At 39.0% G+C, this 24299-nt stretch overlaps 65 pseudogenes; all 65 read left to right on the top strand.

Moving 5' to 3' along the window:
* Positions 1-158: 158 nt before the first annotated feature.
* Positions 159-277, top strand: LOC148907968 (5S ribosomal RNA; annotated as a pseudogene).
* Positions 278-476: 199 nt separating this feature from the next.
* On the top strand, positions 477-595 carry LOC148907967 (5S ribosomal RNA; annotated as a pseudogene).
* Positions 596-795: 200 nt separating this feature from the next.
* Positions 796-914, top strand: LOC148907966 (5S ribosomal RNA; annotated as a pseudogene).
* Positions 915-1113: 199 nt separating this feature from the next.
* On the top strand, positions 1114-1232 carry LOC148907965 (5S ribosomal RNA; annotated as a pseudogene).
* A 199-nt stretch (positions 1233-1431) lies between these two features.
* On the top strand, positions 1432-1550 carry LOC148907964 (5S ribosomal RNA; annotated as a pseudogene).
* A 198-nt stretch (positions 1551-1748) lies between these two features.
* LOC148907963 (5S ribosomal RNA) lies at positions 1749-1867 on the top strand (annotated as a pseudogene).
* A 198-nt stretch (positions 1868-2065) lies between these two features.
* LOC148907962 (5S ribosomal RNA) lies at positions 2066-2184 on the top strand (annotated as a pseudogene).
* A 516-nt stretch (positions 2185-2700) lies between these two features.
* Positions 2701-2819, top strand: LOC148907961 (5S ribosomal RNA; annotated as a pseudogene).
* Positions 2820-3017: 198 nt separating this feature from the next.
* On the top strand, positions 3018-3136 carry LOC148907960 (5S ribosomal RNA; annotated as a pseudogene).
* A 199-nt stretch (positions 3137-3335) lies between these two features.
* LOC148907959 (5S ribosomal RNA) lies at positions 3336-3454 on the top strand (annotated as a pseudogene).
* Positions 3455-3655: 201 nt separating this feature from the next.
* Positions 3656-3774, top strand: LOC148907958 (5S ribosomal RNA; annotated as a pseudogene).
* A 198-nt stretch (positions 3775-3972) lies between these two features.
* On the top strand, positions 3973-4091 carry LOC148907957 (5S ribosomal RNA; annotated as a pseudogene).
* A 200-nt stretch (positions 4092-4291) lies between these two features.
* LOC148907956 (5S ribosomal RNA) lies at positions 4292-4410 on the top strand (annotated as a pseudogene).
* A 199-nt stretch (positions 4411-4609) lies between these two features.
* LOC148907955 (5S ribosomal RNA) lies at positions 4610-4728 on the top strand (annotated as a pseudogene).
* Positions 4729-5243: 515 nt separating this feature from the next.
* Positions 5244-5362, top strand: LOC148907954 (5S ribosomal RNA; annotated as a pseudogene).
* A 199-nt stretch (positions 5363-5561) lies between these two features.
* LOC148907953 (5S ribosomal RNA) lies at positions 5562-5680 on the top strand (annotated as a pseudogene).
* A 199-nt stretch (positions 5681-5879) lies between these two features.
* LOC148907952 (5S ribosomal RNA) lies at positions 5880-5998 on the top strand (annotated as a pseudogene).
* A 198-nt stretch (positions 5999-6196) lies between these two features.
* LOC148907951 (5S ribosomal RNA) lies at positions 6197-6315 on the top strand (annotated as a pseudogene).
* A 198-nt stretch (positions 6316-6513) lies between these two features.
* LOC148907950 (5S ribosomal RNA) lies at positions 6514-6632 on the top strand (annotated as a pseudogene).
* A 199-nt stretch (positions 6633-6831) lies between these two features.
* LOC148907949 (5S ribosomal RNA) lies at positions 6832-6950 on the top strand (annotated as a pseudogene).
* Positions 6951-7467: 517 nt separating this feature from the next.
* On the top strand, positions 7468-7586 carry LOC148907948 (5S ribosomal RNA; annotated as a pseudogene).
* A 198-nt stretch (positions 7587-7784) lies between these two features.
* Positions 7785-7903, top strand: LOC148907947 (5S ribosomal RNA; annotated as a pseudogene).
* A 198-nt stretch (positions 7904-8101) lies between these two features.
* LOC148907946 (5S ribosomal RNA) lies at positions 8102-8220 on the top strand (annotated as a pseudogene).
* Positions 8221-8419: 199 nt separating this feature from the next.
* Positions 8420-8537, top strand: LOC148907945 (5S ribosomal RNA; annotated as a pseudogene).
* A 198-nt stretch (positions 8538-8735) lies between these two features.
* LOC148907944 (5S ribosomal RNA) lies at positions 8736-8854 on the top strand (annotated as a pseudogene).
* Positions 8855-9052: 198 nt separating this feature from the next.
* LOC148907943 (5S ribosomal RNA) lies at positions 9053-9171 on the top strand (annotated as a pseudogene).
* A 199-nt stretch (positions 9172-9370) lies between these two features.
* LOC148907942 (5S ribosomal RNA) lies at positions 9371-9489 on the top strand (annotated as a pseudogene).
* Positions 9490-9688: 199 nt separating this feature from the next.
* On the top strand, positions 9689-9807 carry LOC148907941 (5S ribosomal RNA; annotated as a pseudogene).
* A 518-nt stretch (positions 9808-10325) lies between these two features.
* LOC148907940 (5S ribosomal RNA) lies at positions 10326-10444 on the top strand (annotated as a pseudogene).
* Positions 10445-10644: 200 nt separating this feature from the next.
* LOC148907939 (5S ribosomal RNA) lies at positions 10645-10763 on the top strand (annotated as a pseudogene).
* A 517-nt stretch (positions 10764-11280) lies between these two features.
* LOC148907938 (5S ribosomal RNA) lies at positions 11281-11399 on the top strand (annotated as a pseudogene).
* Positions 11400-11597: 198 nt separating this feature from the next.
* On the top strand, positions 11598-11716 carry LOC148907937 (5S ribosomal RNA; annotated as a pseudogene).
* A 198-nt stretch (positions 11717-11914) lies between these two features.
* LOC148907936 (5S ribosomal RNA) lies at positions 11915-12033 on the top strand (annotated as a pseudogene).
* Positions 12034-12232: 199 nt separating this feature from the next.
* LOC148907935 (5S ribosomal RNA) lies at positions 12233-12350 on the top strand (annotated as a pseudogene).
* Positions 12351-12549: 199 nt separating this feature from the next.
* LOC148907934 (5S ribosomal RNA) lies at positions 12550-12668 on the top strand (annotated as a pseudogene).
* A 198-nt stretch (positions 12669-12866) lies between these two features.
* Positions 12867-12985, top strand: LOC148907933 (5S ribosomal RNA; annotated as a pseudogene).
* Positions 12986-13183: 198 nt separating this feature from the next.
* On the top strand, positions 13184-13302 carry LOC148907932 (5S ribosomal RNA; annotated as a pseudogene).
* A 198-nt stretch (positions 13303-13500) lies between these two features.
* Positions 13501-13619, top strand: LOC148907931 (5S ribosomal RNA; annotated as a pseudogene).
* A 199-nt stretch (positions 13620-13818) lies between these two features.
* Positions 13819-13936, top strand: LOC148907930 (5S ribosomal RNA; annotated as a pseudogene).
* A 198-nt stretch (positions 13937-14134) lies between these two features.
* On the top strand, positions 14135-14253 carry LOC148907929 (5S ribosomal RNA; annotated as a pseudogene).
* Positions 14254-14451: 198 nt separating this feature from the next.
* LOC148907928 (5S ribosomal RNA) lies at positions 14452-14570 on the top strand (annotated as a pseudogene).
* A 199-nt stretch (positions 14571-14769) lies between these two features.
* On the top strand, positions 14770-14888 carry LOC148907927 (5S ribosomal RNA; annotated as a pseudogene).
* Positions 14889-15087: 199 nt separating this feature from the next.
* Positions 15088-15206, top strand: LOC148907926 (5S ribosomal RNA; annotated as a pseudogene).
* Positions 15207-15724: 518 nt separating this feature from the next.
* On the top strand, positions 15725-15843 carry LOC148907925 (5S ribosomal RNA; annotated as a pseudogene).
* Positions 15844-16043: 200 nt separating this feature from the next.
* LOC148907924 (5S ribosomal RNA) lies at positions 16044-16162 on the top strand (annotated as a pseudogene).
* A 198-nt stretch (positions 16163-16360) lies between these two features.
* Positions 16361-16479, top strand: LOC148907923 (5S ribosomal RNA; annotated as a pseudogene).
* Positions 16480-16680: 201 nt separating this feature from the next.
* LOC148907922 (5S ribosomal RNA) lies at positions 16681-16799 on the top strand (annotated as a pseudogene).
* A 201-nt stretch (positions 16800-17000) lies between these two features.
* On the top strand, positions 17001-17119 carry LOC148907921 (5S ribosomal RNA; annotated as a pseudogene).
* A 198-nt stretch (positions 17120-17317) lies between these two features.
* On the top strand, positions 17318-17436 carry LOC148907920 (5S ribosomal RNA; annotated as a pseudogene).
* Positions 17437-17634: 198 nt separating this feature from the next.
* On the top strand, positions 17635-17753 carry LOC148907919 (5S ribosomal RNA; annotated as a pseudogene).
* Positions 17754-17952: 199 nt separating this feature from the next.
* Positions 17953-18071, top strand: LOC148907918 (5S ribosomal RNA; annotated as a pseudogene).
* Positions 18072-18269: 198 nt separating this feature from the next.
* LOC148907917 (5S ribosomal RNA) lies at positions 18270-18388 on the top strand (annotated as a pseudogene).
* Positions 18389-18906: 518 nt separating this feature from the next.
* LOC148907916 (5S ribosomal RNA) lies at positions 18907-19025 on the top strand (annotated as a pseudogene).
* A 201-nt stretch (positions 19026-19226) lies between these two features.
* LOC148907915 (5S ribosomal RNA) lies at positions 19227-19345 on the top strand (annotated as a pseudogene).
* A 516-nt stretch (positions 19346-19861) lies between these two features.
* On the top strand, positions 19862-19980 carry LOC148907914 (5S ribosomal RNA; annotated as a pseudogene).
* Positions 19981-20179: 199 nt separating this feature from the next.
* LOC148907913 (5S ribosomal RNA) lies at positions 20180-20298 on the top strand (annotated as a pseudogene).
* Positions 20299-20499: 201 nt separating this feature from the next.
* LOC148907912 (5S ribosomal RNA) lies at positions 20500-20618 on the top strand (annotated as a pseudogene).
* A 198-nt stretch (positions 20619-20816) lies between these two features.
* Positions 20817-20935, top strand: LOC148907911 (5S ribosomal RNA; annotated as a pseudogene).
* A 198-nt stretch (positions 20936-21133) lies between these two features.
* Positions 21134-21252, top strand: LOC148907910 (5S ribosomal RNA; annotated as a pseudogene).
* Positions 21253-21768: 516 nt separating this feature from the next.
* On the top strand, positions 21769-21887 carry LOC148907909 (5S ribosomal RNA; annotated as a pseudogene).
* A 199-nt stretch (positions 21888-22086) lies between these two features.
* Positions 22087-22205, top strand: LOC148907908 (5S ribosomal RNA; annotated as a pseudogene).
* A 518-nt stretch (positions 22206-22723) lies between these two features.
* Positions 22724-22842, top strand: LOC148907907 (5S ribosomal RNA; annotated as a pseudogene).
* Positions 22843-23040: 198 nt separating this feature from the next.
* On the top strand, positions 23041-23159 carry LOC148907906 (5S ribosomal RNA; annotated as a pseudogene).
* A 516-nt stretch (positions 23160-23675) lies between these two features.
* Positions 23676-23794, top strand: LOC148907905 (5S ribosomal RNA; annotated as a pseudogene).
* Positions 23795-23993: 199 nt separating this feature from the next.
* Positions 23994-24112, top strand: LOC148907904 (5S ribosomal RNA; annotated as a pseudogene).
* Positions 24113-24299: the final 187 nt, after the last annotated feature.

Genomic DNA, 24299 nt, shown 5'->3' with positions numbered 1-24299 from the left:
TCACTTTATTCGTTCATCTTTTAATTTTTCTACTCCATTCATTGCTGTTCTTGTTTTGTGTTGGTTTTTTTTGTGTTGTTTTCTTCCGTTCTAGAGAATTGAAAAGGCGCTGAAATCGAGATGCAGCGTAAAGTAACTTAAGTTGTGGAATTTCTTCTGTCTACGGGCATACCACTGAGAAAAAACCGGTTCTTTTCCGATCACCGAAGTGAAACTCGGCAAGGCCAGCGTAGAACTTGGATGGGTGACCACCTGGGAATAACTGGTGCTGTAGACTTTTGTTCATTTGATTCCCCTTCTCTTTTCAATTGCTTCAGATCACTTTATTCGTTTATCTTTTAATTTTTCTACTCCATTCATTGCTGTTCTTGTTTTCTGTTTGTTTTTTTTGTGTTGTTTTCTTCCGTTCATGAAAAGTATAGAGACGCTGAAATCGAGATGCAGTGTAAAGTAGCTTAAGTTGTACAATTTCTTCTGTGTACGGTCATACCAGCGAGAAAAAACCGGTTCTCGTCCGATCACCGAAGTGAAACTCGGTAGGGCCAGCGAAGTACTTGGATGGGTGACCAACTGGGAATAACTGGTGCTGTAGACTTTTTTGTTCATTTGATTCCCCTTCTACTTTAAATTGCTTCAGATCACTTTATTCGTTTATCTTTTAATTTTTCTACTCCATTCATTGCTGTTCTTGTTTTCTGTTTGTTTCGTAGTGATATTTTCTTCCGTTCTAGAAAAGTTAAAAGTCGCTGAAATAGTGAAGCAGCGTAAAGTAGCTTAAGTTGTGCAATTTCTTCTGTGTACGGCAATACCAGCGAGAAAAAACCGGTTCTTTTCCGATCACCGAAGTGAAATTGGGTAGGTCCAGCGTAGTACTTGGATGGGTGACAACCTGGGAATAACTGGTGCTGTAGACTTTTGTTCATTTGATTCCCCTTCTGCTTTCAATTGCTTCAGATCACTTTATTCGTTCATCTTTTAATTTTTCTACTCCATTCATTGCTGTTCTTGTTTTGTGTTGTTTTTTTTTGTGTTGTTTTCTTCCGTTCTAGAAAATTGAAAAGGCGCTGAAATCGAGATGCAGCGTAAAGTAGCTTAAGTTGTGGAATTTCTTCTGTCTACGGTCATACCACTGAGAAAAAACCGGTTCTTTTCCGATCACCGAAGTGAAACTCGGCAAAGCCAGCGTAGAACTTGGATGGGTGCCCACCTCGGAATAACTGGTGCTGTAGACTTTTGTTCATTTGATTCACCTTCTCCTTTCAATTGCTTCAGATCACTTTATTCGTTCATCTTTTAATTTTTCTACTCCATTCATTGCTGTTCTTGTTTTGTGTTGTTTTTTTTTGTGTTGTTTTCTTCCGTTCTAGAAAATTGAAAAGGCGCTGAAATCGAGATGCAGCGTAAAGTAGCTTAAGTTGTGGAATTTCTTCTGTCTACGGTCATACCACTGAGAAAAAACCGGTTCTTTTCCGATCACCGAAGTGAAACTCGGCAAGGCAAGCGTAGAACTTGGATGGGTGACCACCTGGGAATAACTGGTGCTGTAGACTTTTGTTCATTTGATTCCCCTTCTCTTTTCAATTGCTTCAGATCACTTTATTCGTTTATCTTTTAATTTTTCTACTCCATTCATTGCTCTTTTTGTTTTCTGTTTGTTTCGTAGTGATATTTTCTTCCGTTCTAGAAAAGTTAAAAGTCGCTGAAATAGTGATGCAGCGTAAAGTAGCTTAAGTTGTGCAATTTCTTCTGTGTATGGTCATACCAGCGAGAAAAAACCGGTTCTTTTCCGATCACCGAAGTAAAACTCGGTAAGGCCAGCGTAGTACTTGGAAGGGTGACCAACTCGGAATAACTGGTGCTGTAGACTTTGGTTCATTTGATTCCCCTTCCCTTTTCAATTGTTTCATATCACTTAATTCGTTCATCTTTTAATTTTTCTACTCCATTCATTGCTGTTCTTTTTTTCTGTTTGTTTGGTAGTGATATTTTCTTTCGTTCTAGAAAAGTTAAGAGGCGCTGAAACAGTGATGGAGCGTAAAGTAGCTTAAGTTGTGGAATTTCTTCTATGTACGGCCATACCAGCGAGAAAAAAGCGTTTCTCGTCCGATCACCGAATTCAAATTGGGTAGGGCCAGCGTAGTACTTGGATGGGTGACCAACTGGGAACAACTGGTGCTGTAGACTTTTGTTCATTTGATTCCCCTTCTCTTTTCAATTGCTTCAGATCACTTTATTCGATTATCTTGTAAGTTTTCTACTCCATTCATGGCTATTCTTGTTTTCTGTTTGTTTCGTAGTGATATTTTCTTCCGTTCTAGAAAAGTTAAAAGTCGCTGAAATAGTGATGCAGCGTAAAGTAGCTTAAGTTGTGCAATTTCTTCTGTGTATGGCCATACCAGCGAGAAAAAACCGGTTCTTTTACGATCACCGAAGTGAAATTGGGTAGGGCCAACGTAGTACTTGGATGGGTGACCACCTGGGAATAACTGGTCTGTAGACTTTTTTGTTCATTTGATTCCCCTTCTCCTTTCAATTGCTTCACATCACTTTATTCGTTTATCTTTTAATTTTTCTACTCCATTCATTGCTGTTCTTGAATTCTGTTTGTTTCGTAGTGATATTTTCTTCCGTTCTAGAAAAGTTAAAAGGCGCTGAAATAGTGATGCAGCGTAAAGTAGCTTAAGTTTTGCAATTTCTATTCTCTACGGCCATACCACTGAGAAGAAACCGGTTCTCCTCCGATCACCGAAGTAAAACTCGGTAAGGCCAGCGTAGTACTTGGAAGGGTGACCAACTGGGAATAACTGGTGCTGTAGACTTTTGTTCATTTGATTCCCCTTCCCTTTTCAATTGTTTCATATCACTTAATTCGTTCATCTTTTAATTTTTCTACTCCATTCATTGCTGTTCTTTTTTTCTGTTTGTTTGGTAGTGATATTTTCTTCCGTTCTAGAAAAGTTAAGAGGCGCTGAAACAGTGATGGAGCGTAAAGTAGCTTAAGTTGTGGAATTTCTTCTATGTACGGCCATACCAGCGAGAAAAAAGCGTTTCTCGTCCGATCACCGAATTCAAATTGGGTAGGGCCAGCGTAGTACTTGGATGGGTGACCAACTGGGAATAACTGGTGCTGTAGACTTTTGTTCATTTGATTCCCCTTCTCTTTTCAATTGCTTCAGATCACTTTATTCGTTTATCTTTTAATTTTTCTACTCTATTCATTGCTGTTCTTGTTTTCTGTTTGTTTCTTTAGTGTTGCTTTCTTCCGTTCTAGAAAAGTTAAAAGGCGCTGAAATAGTGATGCAGCGTAAAGTAGCTTAAGTTTTGCAATTTCTTTTCTCTACGGCCATACCACTGAGAAGAAACCGGTTCTCCTCCGATCACCGAAGTGAAACTCGGTAAGGCCAGCGTAGTACTTGGATGGGTGACCAACTGGGAATAACTGGTGCTGTAGACTTTTTTGTTCATTTGATTCCCCTTCTCCTTTCAATTGCTTCACATCACTTTATTCGTTTATCTTTTAATTTTTCTACTCTATTCATTGCTGTTCTTGTTTTCTGTCTTTTTCTTTGGTGTTGCTTTCTTCCGTTCTAGAAAAGTTAAAAGGCGCTGAAATAGTGATGCAGCGTAAAGTAGCTTAAGTTTTGCAATTTCTTTTCTCTACGGCCATACCACTGAGAAGAAACCGGTTCTCCTCCGATCACCGAAGTAAAACTCGGTAAGGCCAGCGTAGTACTTGGAAGGGTGACCAACTGGGAATAACTGGTGCTGTAGACTTTTGTTCATTTGATTCCCCTTCCCTTTTCAATTGTTTCATATCACTTAATTCGTTCATCTTTTAATTTTTCTACTCCATTCATTGCTGTTCTTTTTTTCTGTTTGTTTGGTAGTGATATTTTCTTCCGTTCTAGAAAAGTTAAGAGGCGCTGAAACAGTGATGGAGCGTAAAGTAGCTTAAGTTGTGGAATTTCTTCTATGTACGGCCATACCAGCGAGAAAAAAACGTTTCTCGTCCGATCACCGAATTCAAATTGGGTAGGGCCAGCGTAGTACTTGGATGGGTGACCAACTGGGAATAACTGGTGCTGTAGACTTTTGTTCATTTGATTCCCCTTCTCTTTTCAATTGTTTCAGATCACTTTATTCGTTTATATTTTAATTTTTCTACTGCATTCATTGCTCTTCTTTTTTTCCTTTTTGTTTTTTTAGTGTAGTTTTCTTCCGTTCTAGAAAATTTAAAAGGCGCTGAAATAGTGATGCAGCGTAAAGTAGCTTAAGTGGTGGAATTTTTTCTGTCTACGGCCATACCACTGAGAAAAAACCGGTTCTTCTCCGATCACCGAAGTGAAACTCGGCAAGGCCAGCGTAGAACTTGGATGGGTGACCACCTGGGAATAACTGGTGCTGTAGACTTTTGTTCATTTGATTCCCCTTCTCTTTTCAATTGCTTCAGATCACTTTATTCGTTTATATTTTAATTTTTCTACTTCATTCATCTCTGTTCTTGTTTTGTTTATGTTTTTTTAGTGTTGTTTTCTTCCGTTCTAGAAAATTTAAAAGGCGCTGAAATAGTGATGCAGCGTAAAGTAGCTTAAGTTGTGGAATTTTTTCTGTCTACGGCCATACCACTGAGAAAAAACCGGTTCTTCTCCGATCACCGAAGTCAAACTCGGCAAGGCCAGCGTAGAACTTGGATGGGTGACCACCTGGGAATAACTGGTGCTGTAGACTTTTGTTCATTTGATTCCCCTTCTCTTTTCAATTGCTTCAGATCACTTTATTCGTTTATCTTTTAATTTTTCTACTCCATTCATTGCTGTTCTTGTTTTCTGTTTGTTTCGTAGTGATATTTTCTTCCGTTCTAGAAAAGTTAAAAGTCGCTGAAATAGTGATGCAGCGTAAAGTAGCTTAAGTTGTGCAATTTCTTCTGGGTACGGCAATACCACTGAGAGAAAACCGGTTCTTTTCCGATCACCGAAGTGAAATTGGGTAGGTCCAGCGTAGTACTTGGATGGGTGACAACCTGGGAACAACTGGTGCTGTAGACTTTTGTTCATTTGATTCCCCTTCTCCTTTCAATTGCTTCAGATCACTTTATTCGTTCATCTTTTAATTTTTCTACTCCATTCATTGCTGTTCTTGTTTTGTGTTGTTTTTTTTTGTGTATTTTTCTTCCGTTCTAGAAAACTGAAAAGGCGCTGAAATCGAGATGAATGTAAAGTAGCTTAAGTTGTGGAATTTCTTCTGTCTACGGTCATACCACTGAGAGAAAACCGGTTCTTTTCCGATCACCGAAGTGAAACTCGGCAAGGCTACCGTAGAACTTGGATGGGTGACCACCTGGGAATAACTGGTGCTGTAGACTTTGGTTCATTTGATTCCCCTTCTCCTTTCAATTGCTTCAGATTACTTTATTCGTTCATCTTTTAATTTTTCTACTCCATTCATTGCTGTTCTTGTTTTGTGTTGTTTTTTTTAGTGTTGTTTTCTTCCGTTCTAGAAAAGTTAAAAGTCGCTGAAATAGTGATGCAGCGTAAAGTAGCTTAAGTTGAGCAACTTCTTCTGTGTACGGCCATACCACTGAGAAAAAACCGGTTCTTCTCCGATCACCGAAGTGAAACTCGGCAAGGCCAGCGTAGAACTTGGATGGGTGACCACCTGGGAATAACTGGTGCTGTAGACTTTTGTTCATTTGATTCCCCTTCTCTTTTCAATTGCTTCAGATCACTTTATTCGTTTATATTTTAATTTTTCTACTTCATTCATTGCTGTTCTTGTTTTGTTTATGTTTTTTTAGTGTTGTTTTCTTCCGTTCTAGAAAATTTAAAAGGCGCTGAAATAGTGATGCAGCGTAAAGTAGCTTAAGTTGTGGAATTTTTTCTGTCTACGGCCATACCACTGAGAAAAAACCGGTTCTTCTCCGATCACCGAAGTCAAACTCGGAGGGGCCAGCGTAGAACTTGGATGGGTGACCACCTGGGAATAACTGGTGCTGTAGACTTTTGTTCATTTGATTCCCCTTCTCTTTTCAATTGCTTCAGATCACTTTATTCGTTTATCTTTTAATTTTTCTACTCCATTCATTGCTGTTCTTGTTTTCTGTTTGTTTCGTAGTGATATTTTCTTCCGTTCTAGAAAAGTTAAAAGTCGCTGAAATAGTGATGCAGCGTAAAGTAGCTTAAGTTGTGCAATTTCTTCTGGGTACGGCAATACCACTGAGAAAAAACCGGTTCTTTTCCGATCACCGAAGTGAAATTGGGTAGGTCCAGCGTAGTACTTGGATGGGTGACAACCTGGGAACAACTGGTGCTGTAGACTTTTGTTCATTTGATTCCCCTTCTCCTTTCAATTGCTTCAGATCACTTTATTCGTTCATCTTTTAATTTTTCTACTCCATTCATTGCTGTTCTTGTTTTGTGTTGTTTTTTTTTGTGTTGTTTTCTTCCGTTCTAGAAAACTGAAAAGGCGCTGAAATCGAGATGAATGTAAAGTAGCTTAAGTTGTGGAATTTCTTCTGTCTACGGTCATACCACTGAGAAAAAACCGGTTCTTTTCCGATCACCGAAGTGAAACTCGGCAAGGCCAGCGTAGAACTTGGATGGGTGACCACCTGGGAATAACTGGTGCTGTAGACTTTTGTTCATTTGATTCCCCTTCTCTTTTCAATTGCTTCAGATCACTTTATTCGTTTATATTTTAATTTTTCTACTTCATTCATTGCTGTTCTTGTTTTGTTTATGTTTTTTTAGTGTTGTTTTCTTCCGTTCTAGAAAATTTAAAAGGCGCTGAAATAGTGATGCAGCGTAAAGTAGCTTAAGTTGTGGAATTTTTTCTGTCTACGGCCATACCACTGAGAAAAAACCGGTTCTTCTCCGATCACCGAAGTCAAACTCGGCAAGGCCAGCGTAGAACTTGGATGGGTGACCACCTGGGAATAACTGGTGCTGTAGACTTTTGTTCATTTGATTCCCCTTCTCTTTTCAATTGCTTCAGATCACTTTATTCGTTTATCTTTTAATTTTTCTACTCCATTCATTGCTGTTCTTGTTTTCTGTTTGTTTCGTAGTGATATTTTCTTCCGTTCTAGAAAAGTTAAAAGTCGCTGAAATAGTGATGCAGCGTAAAGTAGCTTAAGTTGTGCAATTTCTTCTGGGTACGGCAATACCACTGAGAAAAAACCGGTTCTTTTCCGATCACCGAAGTGAAATTGGGTAGGTCCAGCGTAGTACTTGGATGGGTGACAACCTGGGAACAACTGGTGCAGTAGACTTTTGTTCATTTGATTCCCCTTCTCCTTTCAATTGCTTCAGATCACTTTATTCGTTCATCTTTTAATTTTTCTACTCCATTCATTGCTGTTCTTGTTTTGTGTTGTTTTTTTTTTGTGTTGTTTTCTTCCGTTCTAGAAAATTTAAAAGGCGCTGAAATAGTGATGCAGCGTAAAGTAGCTTAAGTTGTGCAATTTTTTCTGTCTACGGCCATACCACTGAGAAAAAACCGGTTCTCCTCCGATCACCGAAGGGAAACTCGGCAAGGCCAGCGTAGAACTTGGATGGGTGACCAACTGGGAATAACTGGTGCTGTAGACTTTTGTTCATTTGATTCCCCTTCTCTTTTCAATTGCTTCAGATCACTTTATTCGTTTATCTTTTAATTTTTCTACTCCATTCATTGCTGTTCTTGTTTTCTGTTTGTTTCGTAATGATATTTTCTTCCGTTCTAGAAAAGTTAAAAGTCGCTGAAATAGTGATGCAGCGTAAAGTAGCTTAAGTTGTGCAATTTCTTCTGGGTACGGCAATACCACTGAGAAAAAACCGGTTCTTTTCCGATCACCGAAGTGAAACTCGGCAAGGCCAGCGTAGAACTTGGATGGGTGACCACCTGGGAATAACTGGTGCTGTAGACTTTTGTTCATTTGATTCCCCTTCTCCTTTCAATTGCTTCAGATCACTTTATTCGTTCATCTTTTAATTTTTCTACTCCATTCATTGCTGTTCTTGTTTTGTGTTGTTTTTTTTTGTGTTGTTTTCTTCCGTTCTAGAAAACTGAAAAGGCGCTGAAATCGAGATGAATGTAAAGTAGCTTAAGTTGTGGAATTTCTTCTGTCTACGGTCATACCACTGAGAAAAAACCGGTTCTTTTCCGATCACCGAAGTGAAACTCGGCAAGGCTACCGTAGAACTTGGATGGGTGACCACCTGGGAATAACTGGTGCTGTAGACTTTGGTTCATTTGATTCCCCTTCTCCTTTCAATTGCTTCAGATCTCTTTATTCGTTCATCTTTTAATTTTTCTACTTCATTCATTGCTGTTCTTGTTTTGTGTTGTTTTTTTTAGTGTTGTTTTCTTCCGTTCTAGAAAATTGAAAAGGCGCTGAAATCGAGATGCAGCGTAAAGTAGCTTAAGTTGTGGAATTTCTTCTGTCTACGGTCATACCACTGAGAAAAAACGGTTCTTTTCCGATCACCGAAGTTAAACTCGGCAAGGCCAGCGTAGAACTTGGATGGGTGACCACCTGGGAATAACTGGTGCTGTAGACTTTTGTTCATTTGATTCCCCTTCTCTTTTCAATTGCTTCAGATCACTCTATTCGTTTATCTTTTAATTTTTCTACTCCATTCATTGCTCTTCTTGTTTTCTGTTTATTTCGTAGTGATATTTTCTTCCGTTCTAGAAAAGTTAAAAGTCGCTGAAATAGTGATGCAGCGTAAAGTAGCTTAAGTTGAGCAACTTCTTCTGTATACGGCCATACCAGCGAGAAAAAACCGGTTCTTTTCCGATCACCGAAGTGAAATTGGGTAGGGCCAACGTAGTACTTGGATGGGTGACCACCTGGGAATAACTGGTGCTGTAGACTTTTGTTCATTTGATTCCTCTTCTCCTTTCATTTGCTTCAGATCACTTTATTCGTTTATCTTTTAATTTTTCTACTCCATTCATTGCTGTTCTTGTTTTCTCTTTGTTTCGTAGTGATATTTTCTTCCGTTCTAGAAAAGTTAAAAGTCGCTGACATAGTGATGCAGCGTAAAGTAGCTTAAGTTGTGCAATTTCTTCTGTGTACGGCCATACCAGCGAGAAAAAACCGGTTCTTTTCCGATCACCGAAGTGAAATTGGGTAGCGCCAGCGTTGTACTTGGATGGGTGACCACCTGGGAATAACTGGTGCTTTAGACTTTTGTTCATTTGATTCCCCTTCTCTTTTCAATTGCTTCAGATCACTTTATTCGTTTATCTTTTAATTTTTCTACTCCATTCATTGCTGTTCTTGTTTTCTGTTTGTTTTTTTAGTGTTGTTTTCTTCCGTTCTAGAAAATTTAAAAGTCGCTGAAATAGTGATGCAGCGTAAAGTAGCTTAAGTTGTGGAATTTTTTCTGTCTACGGCCATACCACTGAGAAAAAACCGGTTCTCCTCCGATCACCGAAGTGAAACTCGGCAAGGCCAGCGTAGAACTTGGATGTGTGACCAACTGGGAATAACTGGTGCTGTAGACTTTTGTTCATTTTATTCCCCTTCTCTTTTCAATTGCTTCACATCACTTTATTCGTTTATCTTTTAATTTTTCTACTCCATTCATTGCGGTTCTTGTTTTCTGTTTGTTTTTTTAGTGTTGTTTTCTTCCGTTCTAGAAAATTTAAAAGGCGCTGAAATAGTGATGCAGCGTAAAGTAGCTTAAGTTGTGGAATTTTTTCTGTCTACGGCCATACCACTGAGAAAAAACCGGTTCTCCTCCGATCACCGAAGTGAAACTCGGCAAGGCCAGCGTAGAACTTGGATGGGTGACCACCTGGGAATAACTGGTGCTGTAGACTTTTGTTCATTTGATTCCCCTTCTCTTTTCAATTGCTTCAGATCACTTTATTCGTTTATCTTTTAATTTTTCTACTCCATTCATTGCTGTTCTTGTTTTCTGTTTGTTTCGTAGTGATATTTTCTTCCGTTCTAGAAAAGTTAAAAGTCGCTGAAATAGTGATGCAGCGTAAAGTAGCTTAAGTTGTGCAATTTCTTCTATATACGGCCATACCAGCGAGAAAAAACCGGTTCTTTTCCAATCACCGAAGTGAAATTGGGTAGGGCCAACGTAGTACTTGGATGGGTGACAAACTGGGAACAACTGGTGCTGTAGACTTTTGTTCATTTGATTCACCTTCTCCTTTCAATTGCTTCAGATGACTTTATTCGTTCATCTTTTAATTTTTCTACTCCATTCATTGCTGTTCTTGTTTTGTGTTGTTTTTTTTTTTGTGTTGTTTTCTTCCGTTCTAGAAAATTGAAAAGGCGATGAAATCGAGATGCAGCGTAAAGTAACTTAAGTTGTGGAATTTCTTCTGTCTACGGTCATACCAGCGAGAAAAAACCGGTTCTCGTCCCATCACCGAAGTGAAACTCGGTAGGGCTAGCGTAGTACTTGGATGGGTGACCATCTGGGAGTAACTGGTGCTGTAGACTTTTTTGTTCATTTGATTCCCCATTCCTTTCAATTGCTTCAGATCACTTTATTCGTTCATCTTTTAATTTTTCTACTTCATTCATTGCTGTTCTTGTTTTGTTTATGTTTTTTTAGTGTTGTTTTCTTCCGTTCTAGAAAATTTAAAAGGCGCTGAAATAGTGATGCAGCGTAAAGTAGCTTAAGTTGTGGAATTTTTTCTGTCTACGGCCATACCACTGAGAAAAAACCGGTTCTTCTCCGATCACCGAAGTCAAACTCGGCAAGGCCAGCGTAGAACTTGGATGGGTGACCACCTGGGAATAACTGGTGCTGTAGACTTTTGTTCATTTGATTCCCCTTCTCTTTTCAATTGCTTCAGATCACTTTATTCGTTTATCTTTTAATTTTTCTACTCCATTCATTGCTGTTCTTGTTTTCTGTTTGTTTCGTAGTGATATTTTCTTCCGTTCTAGAAAAGTTAAAAGTCGCTGAAATAGTGATGCAGCGTAAAGTAGCTTAAGTTGTGCAATTTCTTCTGGGTACGGCAATACCACTGAGAAAAAACCGGTTCTTTTCCGATCACCGAAGTGAAATTGGGTAGGTCCAGCGTAGTACTTGGATGGGTGACAACCTGGGAACAACTGGTGCAGTAGACTTTTGTTCATTTGATTCCCCTTCTCCTTTCAATTGCTTCAGATCACTTTATTCGTTCATCTTTTAATTTTTCTACTCCATTCATTGCTGTTCTTGTTTTGTGTTGTTTTTTTTTTGTGTTGTTTTCTTCCGTTCTAGAAAATTTAAAAGGCGCTGAAATAGTGATGCAGCGTAAAGTAGCTTAAGTTGTGCAATTTTTTCTGTCTACGGCCATACCACTGAGAAAAAACCGGTTCTCCTCCGATCACCGAAGGGAAACTCGGCAAGGCCAGCGTAGAACTTGGATGGGTGACCAACTGGGAATAACTGGTGCTGTAGACTTTTGTTCATTTGATTCCCCTTCTCTTTTCAATTGCTTCAGATCACTTTATTCGTTTATCTTTTAATTTTTCTACTCCATTCATTGCTGTTCTTGTTTTCTGTTTGTTTCGTAGTGATATTTTCTTCCGTTCTAGAAAAGTTAAAAGTCGCTGAAATAGTGATGCAGCGTAAAGTAGCTTAAGTTGTGCAATTTCTTCTGGGTACGGCAATACCACTGAGAAAAAACCGGTTCTTTTCCGATCACCGAAGATAAATTGGGTAGGTCCAGCGTAGTACTTGGATGGGTGACAACCTGGGAACAACTGGTGCTGTAGACTTTTGTTCATTTGATTCCCCTTCTCCTTTCAATTGCTTCAGATCACTTTATTCGTTCATCTTTTAATTTTTCTACTCCATTCATTGCTGTTCTTGTTTTGTGTTGTTTTTTTTTGTGTTGTTTTCTTCCGTTCTAGAAAACTGAAAAGGCGCTGAAATCGAGATGAATGTAAAGTAGCTTAAGTTGTGGAATTTCTTCTGTCTACGGTCATACCACTGAGAAAAAACCGGTTCTTTTCCGATCACCGAAGTGAAACTCGGCAAGGCTACCGTAGAACTTGGATGGGTGACCACCTGGGAATAACTGGTGCTGTAGACTTTGGTTCATTTGATTCCCCTTCTCCTTTCAATTGCTTCAGATCTCTTTATTCGTTCATCTTTTAATTTTTCTACTCCATTCATTGCTGTTCTTGTTTTGTGTTGTTTTTTTTAGTGTTGTTTTCTTCCGTTCTAGAAAATTGAAAAGGCGCTGAAATCGAGATGCAGCGTAAAGTAGCTTAAGTTGTGGAATTTCTTCTGTCTACGGTCATACCACTGAGAAAAAACGGTTCTTTTCCGATCACCGAAGTTAAACTCGGCAAGGCCAGCGTAGAACTTGGATGGGTGACCACCTGGGAATAACTGGTGCTGTAGACTTTTGTTCATTTGATTCCCCTTCTCTTTTCAATTGCTTCAGATCACTCTATTCGTTTATCTTTTAATTTTTCTACTCCATTCATTGCTCTTCTTGTTTTCTGTTTATTTCGTAGTGATATTTTCTTCCGTTCTAGAAAAGTTAAAAGTCGCTGAAATAGTGATGCAGCGTAAAGTAGCTTAAGTTGATGCAACTTCTTCTGTATACGGCCATACCAGCGAGAAAAAACCGGTTCTTTTCCGATCACCGAAGTGAAATTGGGTAGGGCCAACGTAGTACTTGGATGGGTGACCACCTGGGAATAACTGGTGCTGTAGACTTTTGTTCATTTGATTCCCCTTCTCCTTTCATTTGCTTCAGATCACTTTATTCGTTTATCTTTTAATTTTTCTACTCCATTCATTGCTGTTCTTGTTTTCTCTTTGTTTCGTAGTGATATTTTCTTCCGTTCTAGAAAAGTTAAAAGTCGCTGACATAGTGATGCAGCGTAAAGTAGCTTAAGTTGTGCAATTTCTTCTGTGTACGGCCATACCAGCGAGAAAAAACCGGTTCTTTTCCGATCACCGAAGTGAAATTGGGTAGCGCCAGCGTTGTACTTGGATGGGTGACCACCTGGGAATAACTGGTGCTTTAGACTTTTGTTCATTTGATTCCCCTTCTCTTTTCAATTGCTTCAGATCACTTTATTCGTTTATCTTTTAATTTTTCTACTCCATTCATTGCTGTTCTTGTTTTCTGTTTGTTTCGTAGTGATATTTTCTTCCGTTCTAGAAAAGTTAAAAGTCGCTGAAATAGTGATGCAGCGTAAAGTAGCTTAAGTTGTGCAATTTCTTCTGGGTACGGCAATACCACTGAGAAAAAACCGGTTCTTTTCCGATCACCGAAGTGAAATTGGGTAGGTCCAGCGTAGTACTTGGATGGGTGACAACCTGGGAACAACTGGTGCTGTAGACTTTTGTTCATTTGATTCCCCTTCTCCTTTAAATTGCTTCAGATCACTTTATTCGTTCATCTTTTAATTTTTCTACTCCATTCATTGCTGTTCTTGTTTTGTGTTGTTTTTTTTTGTGTTGTTTTCTTCCGTTCTAGAAAACTGAAAAGGCGCTGAAATCGAGATGAATGTAAAGTAGCTTAAGTTGTGGAATTTCTTCTGTCTACGGTCATACCACTGAGAAAAAACCGGTTCTTTTCCGATCACCGAAGTGAAACTCGGCAAGGCTACCGTAGAACTTGGATGGGTGACCACCTGGGAATAACTGGTGCTGTAGACTTTGGTTCATTTGATTCCCCTTCTCCTTTCAATTGCTTCAGATCTCTTTATTCGTTCATCTTTTAATTTTTCTACTCCATTCATTGCTGTTCTTGTTTTGTGTTGTTTTTTTTAGTGTTGTTTTCTTCCGTTCTAGAAAATTGAAAAGGCGCTGAAATCGAGATGCAGCGTAAAGTAGCTTAAGTTGTGGAATTTCTTCTGTCTACGGTCATACCACTGAGAAAAAACGGTTCTTTTCCGATCACCGAAGTTAAACTCGGCAAGGCCAGCGTAGAACTTGGATGGGTGACCACCTGGGAATAACTGGTGCTGTAAACTTTTGTTCATTTGATTCCCCTTCTCTTTTCAATTGCTTCAGATCACTCTATTCGTTTATCTTTTAATTTTTCTACTCCATTCATTGCTCTTCTTGTTTTCTGTTTATTTCGTAGTGATATTTTCTTCCGTTCTAGAAAAGTTAAAAGTCGCTGAAATAGTGATGCAGCGTAAAGTAGCTTAAGTTGAGCAACTTCTTCTGTATACGGCCATACCAGCGAGAAAAAACCGGTTCTTTTCCGATCACCGAAGTGAAATTGGGTAGGGCCAACGTAGTACTTGGATGGGTGACCACCTGGGAATAACTGGTGCTGTAGACTTTTGTTCATTTGATTCCCCTTCTCCTTTCATTTGCTTCAGATCACTTTATTCGTTTATCTTTTAATTTTTCTACTCCATTCATTGCTGTTCTTGTTTTCTCTTTGTTTCGTAGTGATATTTTCTTCCGTTCTAGAAAAGTTAAAAGTCGCTGACATAGTGATGCAGCGTAAAGTAGCTTAAGTTGTGCAATTTCTTCTGTGTACGGCCATACCAGCGAGAAAAAACCGGTTCTTTTCCGATCACCGAAGTGAAATTGGGTAGCGCCAGCGTTGTACTTGGATGGGTGACCACCTGGGAATAACTGGTGCTTTAGACTTTTGTTCATTTGATTCCCCTTCTCTTTTCAATTGCTTCAGATCACTTTATTCGTTTATCTTTTAATTTTTCTACTCCATTCATTGCTGTTCTTGTTTTCTGTTTGTTTTTTTAGTGTTGTTTTCTTCCGTTCTAGAAAATTTAAAAGTCGCTGAAATAGTGATGCAGCGTAAAGTAGCTTAAGTTGTGGAATTTTTTCTGTCTACGGCCATACCACTGAGAAAAAACCGGTTCTCCTCCGATCACCGAAGTGAAACTCGGCAAGGCCAGCGTAGAACTTGGATGTGTGACCAACTGGGAATAACTGGTGCTTTAGACTTTTGTTCATTTTATTCCCCTTCTCTTTTCAATTGCTTCACATCACTTTATTCGTTTATCTTTTAATTTTTCTACTCCATTCATTGCGGTTCTTGTTTTCTGTTTGTTTTTTTAGTGTTGTTTTCTTCCGTTCTAGAAAATTTAAAAGGCGCTGAAATAGTGATGCAGCGTAAAGTAGCTTAAGTTGTGGAATTTTTTCTGTCTACGGCCATACCACTGAGAAAAAACCGGTTCTCCTCCGATCACCGAAGTGAAACTCGGCAAGGCCAGCGTAGAACTTGGATGGGTGACCACCTGGGAATAACTGGTGCTGTAGACTTTTGTTCATTTGATTCCCCTTCTCTTTTCAATTGCTTCAGATCACTTTATTCGTTTATCTTTTAATTTTTCTACTCCATTCATTGCTGTTCTTGTTTTCTGTTTGTTTCGTAGTGATATTTTCTTCCGTTCTAGAAAAGTTAAAAGTCGCTGAAATAGTGATGCAGCGTAAAGTAGCTTAAGTTGTGCAATTTCTTCTATATACGGCCATACCAGCGAGAAAAAACCGGTTCTTTTCCAATCACCGAAGTGAAATTGGGTAAGGCCAACGTAGTACTTGGATGGGTGACAAACTGGGAACAACTGGTGCTGTAGACTTTTGTTCATTTGATTCACCTTCTCCTTTCAATTGCTTCAGATGACTTTATTCGTTCATCTTTTAATTTTTCTACTCCATTCATTGCTGTTCTTGTTTTGTGTTGTTTTTTTTTTTGTGTTGTTTTCTTCCGTTCTAGAAAATTGAAAAGGCGCTGAAATCGAGATGCAGCGTAAAGTAGCTTAAGTTGTGGAATTTCTTCTGTCTACGGTCATACCACTGAGAAAAAACCGGTTCTTTTCCGATCACCGAAGTGAAACTCGGCAAGGCCAGCGTAGTACTTGGATGGGTGACCACCTGGGAATAACTGGTGCTGTAGACTTTTTTCTTCATTTGATTCCCCTTCTCCTTTCAATTGCTTCAGATCACTTTATTCGTTTATCTTTTAATTTTTCTACTCCATTCATTGCTGTTCTTGTTTTCTGTTTGTTTCGTAGTGATATTTTCTTCCGTTCTAGAAAAGTTAAAAGTCGCTGAAATAGTGATGCAGCGTAAAGTAGCTTAAGTGTAGCAACTTCTTCTGTGTACGGCCATACCAGCGAGAAAAAACCGGTTCTTTTCCGATCACCGAAGTGAAATTGGGTAGGGCCAACGTAGTACTTGGATGGGTGACCACCTGGGAATAACTGGTGCTGTAGACTTTTGTTCATTTGATTCCCCTTCTCCTTTCAATTGCTTCAGATCACTTTATTCGTTCATCTTTTAATTTTTCTACTCCATTCATTGCTGTTCTTGAATTCTGTTTGTTTCGTAGTGATATTTTCTTTCGTTCTAGAAAAGTTAAAAGTCGCTGAAATAGTGATGCAGCGTAAAGTAGCTTAAGTTGTGCAATTTCTTCTGTGTACGGCCATACCAGCGAGAAAAAACCGGTTCTTTTCCGATCACCGAAGTGAAATTGGGTAGGGCCAGCGTTGTACTTGGATGGGTGACCACCTGGGAACAACTGGTGCTGTAGACTTTTTTGTTCATTTGATTCCCCTTCTACTTTCAATTGCTTCAGATCACTTTATTCGTTTATCTTTTAATTTTTCTACTCTATTCATTGCTGTTCTTGTTTTCTGTTTGTTTCTTTAGTGTTGCTTTCTTCCGTTCTAGAAAAGTTAAAAGGCGCTGAAATAGTGATGCCGCGTAAAGTAGCTTAAGTTGTGGAATTTCTTCTGTGTACGGTCATACCACTGAGAAAAAACCGGTTCTTTTCCGATCATCGAGGTGAATCTCGGCAAGGCCAGCGTAGAACTTGGATGGGTGACCACCTGCGAATAACTGGTGCTGTAGACTTTTTTGTTCATTTGATTCCCCTTCTCCTTTCAATTGCTTCACATCACTTTATTCGTTTATCTTTTAATTTTTCTACTCTATTCATTGCTGTTCTTGTTTTCTGTTTGTTTCTTTAGTGTGGCTTTCTTCCGTTCTAGAAAAGTTAAAAGGCGCTGAAATAGTGATGCAGCGTAAAGTAGCTTAAGTTTTGCAATTTCTTTTCTCTACGGCCATACCACTGAGAAGAAACCGGCTCTCCTCCGATCACCGAAGTGAAACTCGGTAAAGCCAGCGTAGTACTTGGAAGGGTGACCACCTGGGAATAACTGGTGTTGTAGTCTTTTGTTTATTTGATTCCCCTTCTCTTTTCAATGGTTTCATATCACTTAATTCGTTCATCTTTTAATTTTTCTACTCCATTCATTGCTGTTCTTGTTTTCTGTTTGTTTCGTAGTGATATTTTCTTCCGTTCTAGAAAAGTTAAGAGGCGCTGAAATAGTGATGCCGCGTAAAGTAGCTTAAGTTGTGCAATTTCTTCTATGTACGGCCATACCAGCGAGAAAAAACCGTTTCTCGTCCGATCACCGAATTCAAATTGGGTAGGGCCCGCGTAGTACTTGGATGGGTGACCACCTGGGAATAACTGGTGCTGTAGACTTTTGTTCATTTGATTCCCCTTCTCTTTTCAATTGCTTCAGATCACTTTATTCGTTTATCTTGTAATTTTTCTACTCCATTCATTGATGTTCTTGTTTTCTGTTTGTTTCGTAGTGATATTTTCTTCCGTTCTAGAAAAGTTAAAAGTCGCTGAAATAGTGATGCAGCGTAAAGTAGCTTAAGTTGTTCAATTTCTTCTGTGTACGGCCATACCAGCGAGAAAAAACCGGTTCTTTTCCGATCACCGAAGTGAAATTGGGTAGGGCCAACGTAGTACTTGGATGGGTGACAACCTGGGAACAACTGGTGCTGTAGACTTTTGTTCATTTGATTCACCTTCTCCTTTCAATTGTTTCAGATCACTTTATTCGTTCATCTTTTAATTTTTCTACTCCATTCATTGCTGTTCTTGTTTTGGGTTGTTTTTTTTTGTGTTGTTTTCTTCCGTTCTAGAAAACTGAAAAGGCGCTGAAATCGAGATGCAACTTAAAGTAGCTTAAGTTGTGGAATTTCTTCTGTCTACGGTCATACCACTGAGAAAAAACCGGTTCTTTTCCGATCACCGAAGTGAAACTCGGCTAGGCCAGCGTAGAACTTGGATGAGTGACCACCTGGGAATAACTGGTGCTGTAGACTTTTGCTCATTTGATTCCCTTTCTCTTTTCAATTGCTTCAGATCACTTTATTCGTTTATCTTTTAATTTTTCTACTCCATTCATTGCTGTTCTTGTTTTCTGTTTGTTTCGTAGTGATATTTTCTTCCCTTCTAGAAAAGTAAAAAGTCGCTGAAATAGTGATGCAGCGTAAAGTAGCTTAAGTTGTGCAATTTCTTCTGTGTACGGCCATACCAGCGAGAAAAAACCGGTTCTTTTCCGATCACCGAAGTGAAATTGGGTAGGGCCAGCGTTGTACTTGGATGGGTGACAACCTGGGAACAACTGGTGCTGTAGACTTTTGTTCATTTGATTCCCCTTCTCTTTTCAATTGCTTCAGATCACTTTATTCGTTTATCTTTTAATTTTTCTACTCCATTCATTGCTGTTCTTGTTTTCTGTTTGTTTTTTTAGTGTTGTTTTCTTCCGTTCTAGAAAATTTAAAAGGCGCTGAAATAGTGATGCAGCGTAAAGTAGCTTAAGTTGTGGAATTTCTTCTGTGTACGGCCATACCAGCGAGAAAAAACCACTTTTTTTCCGATCACCGAAGTGAAATAGGGTAGGGCCAGCGTTGTACTTGGATGGGTGACAACCTGGGAACAACTGGTGCTGTAGACTTTTGTTCATTTGATTCACCTTCTCTTTTCAATTGCTTCAGATCACTTTATTCGTTCATCTTTTAATTTTTCTACTCCATTCATTGCTGTTCTTGTTTTTTTTTTTTTTTTTTTTGTGTTGTTTTCTTCCGTTCTAGAAAATTGAAAAGGCGCTGAAATCGAGATGCAGCGTAAAGTAGCTTAAGTTGTGGAATTTCTTCTGTGTACGGTCATACCAGCGAGAAAAAACCGGTTCTTTTCCGATCACCGAGGTGAATCTCGGCAAGGCCAGCGTAGAACTTGGATGGGTGACCACCTGCGAATAACTGGTGCTGTAGACTTTTTTGTTCATTTTATTCCCCTTCTCCTTTCAATTGCTTCAGATCACTTTATTCGTTTATCTTTTAATTTTTCTACTCTATTCATTGCTGTTCTTGTTTTCTGTTTGTTTCTTTAGTGTGGCTTTCTTCCGTTCTAGAAAAGTTAAAAGGCGCTGAAATAGTGATGCAGCGTAAAGTAGCTTAAGTTGTGCAATTTCTTTTCTCTACGGCCATACCAGCGAGAAAAAACCGTTTCTCGTCCGATCACCGAATTCAAATTGGGTAGGGCCAGCGTAGTACTTGGATGGGTGACCAACTGGGAATAACTGGTGCTGTAGACTTTTGTTCATTTGATTCCCCTTCTCCTTTCAATTGCTTCACATCACTTTATTCGTTTATCTTTTAATTTTTCTACTCCATTCATTGCTGTTCTTGTTTTCTGTTTGTTTCGTAGTGATATTTTCTTCCGTTCTAGAAAAGTTAAAAGTCGCTGAAATAGTGATGCAGCGTAAAGTAGCTTAAGTTGTTCAATTTCTTCTGTGTACGGCCATACCAGCGAGAAAAAACCGGTTCTTTTCCGATCACCGAAGACAAATAGCGTAGGGCCAGCGTTGTACTTGGATGGGTGACAACCTGGGAAAAACTGGTGCTGTAGACTTTTGTTCATTTGATTCACCTTCTCTTTTCAATTGCTTCAGATCACTTTATTCGTTCATCTTTTAATTTTTCTACTCCATTCATTGCTGTTCTTGTTTTGTGTTGTTTTTTTTTGTGTTGTTTTCTTCCGTTCTAGAAAATTGAAAAGGCGCTGAAATCGAGATGCAGCGTAAAGTAACTTAAGTTGTGGAATTTCTTCTGTCTACGGTCATACCACTGAGAAAAAACCGGTTCTTTTCCGATAACCGAAGTGAATCTCGGCAAGGCCAGCGTAGAACTTGGATGGGTTACCAACTGGGAATAACTGGTGCTGTAGACTTTTGTTCATTTGATTCCCCTTCTCTTTTCAATTGCTTCAGATCACTTTATTCGTTTATCTTTTAATTTTTCTATTCCAATCATTGCTGTTCTTGTTTTCTGTTGGTTTTTTTTGTGTTGTTTTCTTCCGTTTATGAAAAGTATAGAGACGCTGAAATCGAGATGCAGCGTTAAGTAGCTTAAGTTGTGAAATTTCTTCTGTGTACGGTCATACCAGCGAGAAAAAACCGGTTCTCGTCCGATCAAAGAAGTGAAACTCGGTAGGGCCAGCGTAGTACTTGGATGGGTGACCACCTGCGAATAACTGGTGCTGTAGACTTTTTTGTTCATTTGATTCCCCTTCTCCTTTCAATTGCTTCAGATCACTTTATTCGTTTATCTTTTAATTTTTCTACTCTATTCATTGCTGTTCTTGTTTTCTGTTTGTTTTTTTAGTGGTACTTTATTCCGTTCTAGAAAAGTTAAAAGGCGCTGAAATAGTGATGCAGCGTAAAGTAGCTTAAGTTTTGCAATTTCTTTTCTCTACGGCCATACCACTGAGAAGAAACCGGTTCTCCTCCGATCACCGAAGTGAAACTCGGTAAGGCCAGCGTAGTACTTGGATGGGTGACCAACTGGGAATAACTGGTGCTGTAGACTTTTGTTCATTTGATTCCCCTTCTCTTTTCAATTGTTTCATATCACTTAATTTGTTCATCTTTTAATTTTTCTACTCCATTCATTGCTGTTCTTGTTTTCTGTTTGTTTCGTAGTGATATTTTCTTCCGTTCTAGAAAAGTTAAGAGGCGCTGAAACAGTGATGCAGCGTAAAGTAGCTTAAGTTGTGCAATTTCTTCTATGTACGGCCATACCAGCGAGAAAAAACCGTTTCTCGTCCGATCACCGAATTCAAATTGGGTAGGGCCAGCGTAGTACTTGGATGGGTGACCAACTGGGAATAACTGGTGCTGTAGACTTTTGTTCATTTGATTCCCCTTCTCCTTTCAATTGCTTCACATCACTTTATTCGTTTATCTTTTAATTTTTCTACTCCCTTCATTGCTGTTCTTGTTTTCTGTTTGTTTCGTAGTGATATTTTCTTCCGTTCTAGAAAAGTTAAAAGTCGCTGAAATAGTGATGAAGCGTAAAGTAGCTTAAGTGGTGCAATTTCTTCTGTGTACGGCCATACCAGCGAGAAAAAACCGGTTCTTTTCCGATCACCGAAGTGAAATTGGGTAGGGCCAACGTAGTACTTGGATGGGTGACCAACTGGGAATAACTGGTGCTGTAGACTTTTGTTCATTTGATTCACCTTCTCCTTTAAATTGCTTCAGATCACTTTATTCGTTCATCTTTTTATTTTTCTACTCCATTCATAGCTGTTCTTGTTTTCTGTTTGTTTCGTAGTGATATTTTCTTCCGTTCTAGAAAAGTTAAAAGTCGCTGAAATAGTGATGCAGCGTAAAGTAGCTTAAGTTGTGCAATTTCTTCTGTGTACGGCCATACCAGCGAGAAAAAACCGGTTATTTTCCGATCACCGAAGTGAAATTGGGTAGGGCCAGCGTTGTACTTGGATGGGTGACAACCTGGGAACAACTGGTGCTGTAGACTTTTGTTCATTTGATTCACCTTCTCTTTTCAATTGCTTCAGATCACTTTATTCGTTTATCTTTTAATTTTTCTACTCCATTCATTGCTGTTCTTGTTTTGTGTTGTTTTTTTTTGTGTTGTTTTCTTCCGTTCTAGAAAATTGAAAAGGCGCTGAAATCGAGATGCAGCGTAAAGTAACTTAAGTTGTGGAATTTCTTCTGTCTACGGTCATACCACTGAGAAAAAACCGGTTCTTTTCCGATCACCGAAGTGAATCTCGGCAAGGCCAGCGTAGAACTTGGATGGGTGACCACCTGGGAATAACTGGTGCTTTAGACTTTTGTTTATTTGATTCCCCTTCTCTTTTCAATTGCTTCAGATCACTTTATTCGTTTATCTTTTAATTTTTCTACTCCATTCATTGCTGTTCTTGTTTTCTGTTGGTTTTTTTTGTGTTGTTTTCTTCCGTTTATGAAAAGTATAGAGACGCTGAAATCGAGATGCTGCGTAAAGTAGCTTAAGTTGTACAATTTCTTCTGTGTACGGTCATACCAGCGAGAAAAAACCGGTTCTCGTCCGATTACCGAAGTGAAATTGGGTAGGGCCAACGTAGTACTTGGATGGGTGACCACCTGGGAATAACTGGTGCTGTAGACTTTTGTTCATTTGATTCCCCTTCTCCTTTCATTTGCTTCAGATCACTTTATTCGTTTATCTTTTAATTTTTCTACTCCATTCATTGCTGTTCTTGTTTTCTCTTTGTTTTGTAGTGATATTTTCTTCCGTTCTAGAAAAGTTAAAAGTCGCTGAAATAGTGATGCAGCGTAAAGTAGCTTAAGTTGTGCAATTTCTTCTGTGTACGGCCATACCAGCGAGAAAAAACCGGTTCTTTTCCGATCACCGAGGTGAATCTCGGCAAGGCCAGCGTAGAACTTGGATAGGTGACCACCTGCGAATAACTGGTGCTGTAGACTTTTTTGTTCATTTGATTCCCCTTCTCCTTTCAATTGCTTCACATCACTTTATTCGTTTATCTTTTAATTTTTCTACTCTATTCATTGCTGTTCTTGTTTTCTGTTTGTTTCTTTAGTGGTACTTTCTTCCGTTCTAGAAAAGTTAAAAGGCGCTGAAATAGTGATGCAGCGTAAGGTAGCTTAAGTTTTGCAATTTCTTTTCTCTACGGCCATACCACTGAGAAGAAACCGGTTCTCCTCCGATCACCGAAGTGAAACTCGGTAAGGCCAGCGTAGTACTTGGATGGGTGACCAACTGGGAATAACTGGTGCTGTAGACTTTTGTTCATTTGATTCCCCTTCTCTTTTCAATTGTTTCATATCACTTAATTCGTTCATCTTTTAATTTTTCTACTCCATTCATTGCTGTTCTTGTTTTCTGTTTGTTTCGTAGTGATATTTTCTTCCGTTCTAGAAAAGTTAAGAGGCGCTGAAACAGTGATGCAGCGTAAAGTAGCTTAAGTTGTGCAATTTCTTCTATGTACGGCCATACCAGCGAGAAAAAACCGTTTCTCGTCCGATCACCGAATTCAAATTGGGTAGGGCCAGCGTAGTACTTGGATGGGTGACCACCTGGGAATAACTGGTGCTGTAGACTTTATTTCATTTGATTCCCCTTCTCTTTTCAATTGCTTCAGATCACTTTATTCGTTCATCTTTTTATTTTTCTACTCCATTCATAGCTGTTCTTGTTTTCTGTTTGTTTCGTAGTGATATTTTCTTCCGTTCTAGAAAAGTTAAAAGTCGCTGAAATAGTGATGCAGCGTAAAGTAGCTTAAGTTGTGCAATTTCTTCTGTGTACGGCCATACCAGCGAGAAAAAACCGGTTATTTTCCGATCACCGAAGTGAAATTGGGTAGGGCCAGCGTTGTACTTGGATGGGTGACAACCTGGGAACAACTGGTGCTGTAGACTTTTGTTCATTTGATTCACCTTCTCTTTTCAATTGCTTCAGATCACTTTATTCGTTTATCTTTTAATTTTTCTACTCCATTCATTGCTGTTCTTGTTTTGTGTTGTTTTTTTTTGTGTTGTTTTCTTCCGTTCTAGAAAATTGAAAAGGCGCTGAAATCGAGATGCAGCGTAAAGTAACTTAAGTTGTGGAATTTCTTCTGTCTACGGTCATACCACTGAGAAAAAACCGGTTCTTTTCCGATCACCGAAGTGAATCTCGGCAAGGCCAGCGTAGAACTTGGATGGGTGACCACCTGGGAATAACTGGTGCTTTAGACTTTTGTTTATTTGATTCCCCTTCTCTTTTCAATTGCTTCAGATCACTTTATTCGTTTATCTTTTAATTTTTCTACTCCATTCATTGCTGTTCTTGTTTTCTGTTGGTTTTTTTTGTGTTGTTTTCTTCCGTTTATGAAAAGTATAGAGACGCTGAAATCGAGATGCTGCGTAAAGTAGCTTAAGTTGTACAATTTCTTCTGTGTACGGTCATACCAGCGAGAAAAAACCGGTTCTCGTCCGATTACCGAAGTGAAATTGGGTAGGGCCAACGTAGTACTTGGATGGGTGACCACCTGGGAATAACTGGTGCTGTAGACTTTTGTTCATTTGATTCCCCTTCTCCTTTCATTTGCTTCAGATCACTTTATTCGTTTATCTTTTAATTTTTCTACTCCATTCATTGCTGTTCTTGTTTTCTCTTTGTTTTGTAGTGATATTTTCTTCCGTTCTAGAAAAGTTAAAAGTCGCTGAAATAGTGATGCAGCGTAAAGTAGCTTAAGTTGTG

This window comes from Actinia tenebrosa, unplaced genomic scaffold, assembly GCF_029948245.1.
Source record: "Actinia tenebrosa isolate PJP-AT-01 unplaced genomic scaffold, QUT_ActTen_1.0 PGA_scaffold3__52_contigs__length_22856419, whole genome shotgun sequence".
Classification (NCBI taxonomy): Eukaryota; Metazoa; Cnidaria; class Anthozoa; order Actiniaria; family Actiniidae; genus Actinia; species Actinia tenebrosa.
The sequence above is the reverse complement of the archived record's forward strand: the minus strand, read 5'-3'. Positions and strand labels throughout refer to the sequence as shown.